Here is a 1,921-nt window from a genome sequence, read left to right on the forward strand (position 1 = left end):
AGTTCCCCTTTTAATGACTTTTATGCCATTTTTAATCTAATAATTTCTTTCATTTCTAAAAATCCCCGAACTTCGCAGATTTTTTCTCATTTGAAAAAATATTATCTGATAAAAAAACAGCATAACATATTTCCAAATGTTGTGATTGATAATTTATGTTAAAACAAACCCCGCCCCCAAAAAATATTTAAAATTTTGTGACTTGTATTATTGTTTGATACTCAAGTAGGGAGGAAAAAAACAGCTATTTGTTGATTTTTAAAGTAAATCCAAACTATTTTGAAAATTCTGTATTTTCATCTGAGACACAAAAAGAAAAGAAATTGAGGGGGAAAGATTGAAAGTACCAGCTTCTGATTCTAAATGCTGTTAAAAATTCAAATTCAAATAGCTAACTTTTGTTTTATTTGTTATTTTTCCTTTCCCGCAAATGTATTATTGGCTACAGCACCACATTTAGCATGGACTTGACATGCCTACGAGTGGTTTTTGCTGCTTTTTGGTGTTCTTATGTGCAGAATATCAACAAAAAACATTGATTGCAGTGGGTAAGTTTATCATACGGTTTACATATTTAGCGTATATCGGAGAGGCAACACGTCACGCAATCTGGACGACAGAGCAAATTAACAGTCGGCAATCAGCAACAGAAAATGACGGCTGTGATGGGGAGCATTTGGCAAATGCGCCGGCGGCGGGGAAAACACGCGTCGCTTACGTGTGTCAGCTCTCGCGCTTGCTCATAATCTGTCTGGGATTTCCCGTGTGTTAACACAGCTCCCGATGCGGAGAGCAAAACACTTGAGCGCCGCTACATAAATGTCTCCATGTAGCAAGTTGACAATAAACAAGCTATTCACTCGCGGGGGGATTTGCATGGGAAATGGGCGCATTAGCAGCGCGGATGGGGAAAGATGGCTGCCGAAGAGACGCTTTGTCAGGGTGGTAGACGAGACTCTTGGCAGATTAGCGGCGGCCCTGACCACGGAGCTGGAATAAGCTAATTGCTTAATTAGCTGACCCAATTCCGTAAGCTTCTTTGGGCATATTAACAACAGCTAGGCCGCAAATACTTCACAGAGGCTTGTGTTTGTTTTTTATGGAATTACAGTAATGAGGATCAAACACAAGTCAGCGGTGAGGATGAGGTGCGCATGTATTTATTTATCCCGCTGAATGCAGATTTACACGGTAAAGGGAAGCTAATTTGCCGCCGCTGTTTACGCGCAGCTATCCCTCGATGTTTGTCTAAACAATTACGCCGCTCCGGGGAGTTTTCCCGGACCCTTTACAAGGCGTCGTTTTTGAGCAATGAGGAAATAACGAGGAGGAAAGTATTCGCATTAGACGGCGCGATGACTGAAATTGATTAATGTACAGTTTTAGTTGTGGCCTCTGCTCTTTTTACATACGTGATCGCGGATGAGCGCAAGGGAGGCAAAAGAGTGCGATTTGTGCGAGAGGAACTCATCTATATGCTAATTCGTCAGCTTCATTTCGGCCATACAGGACTGTTTACCTATTAGCTTGCGTGCATGTAAAGGGAATTGGAACATTACAAGCAACGGAAAGAAAAACCAAAGGATGAAGAATGGCAAGAATTAGCATTAGCTTATGTTGCTGCTTTTTTTGTCTAAACTGGAATCAGAAATTGACTTCCGTGTTTGTTTCCATGAATCGCGGGTGGAGCCGGTGAAGCTGGAGCCTGTCGCAGCTGCTGCTGGGCGAGAACCGGGGATCACCATGGACTGGTCGCCAGCTAATTGTTGAGCACATACAGACGAATGACCATTCATCCATTCACAATCTTTTTGTTTTGTTTTCACTTGGTTTAGCTTTTTTTCCAAATCTTCTTCTTCTCCTCTCAGCTTGTCCCGATTAGGGGTCGCCACAGCGTGTCATTTTTTTCCATCTAAGCCTA

The sequence above is a fragment of the Syngnathoides biaculeatus genome, chromosome 16 (assembly GCF_019802595.1).
Source record: "Syngnathoides biaculeatus isolate LvHL_M chromosome 16, ASM1980259v1, whole genome shotgun sequence".
Lineage (NCBI taxonomy): Eukaryota > Metazoa > Chordata > Actinopteri > Syngnathiformes > Syngnathidae > Syngnathoides > Syngnathoides biaculeatus.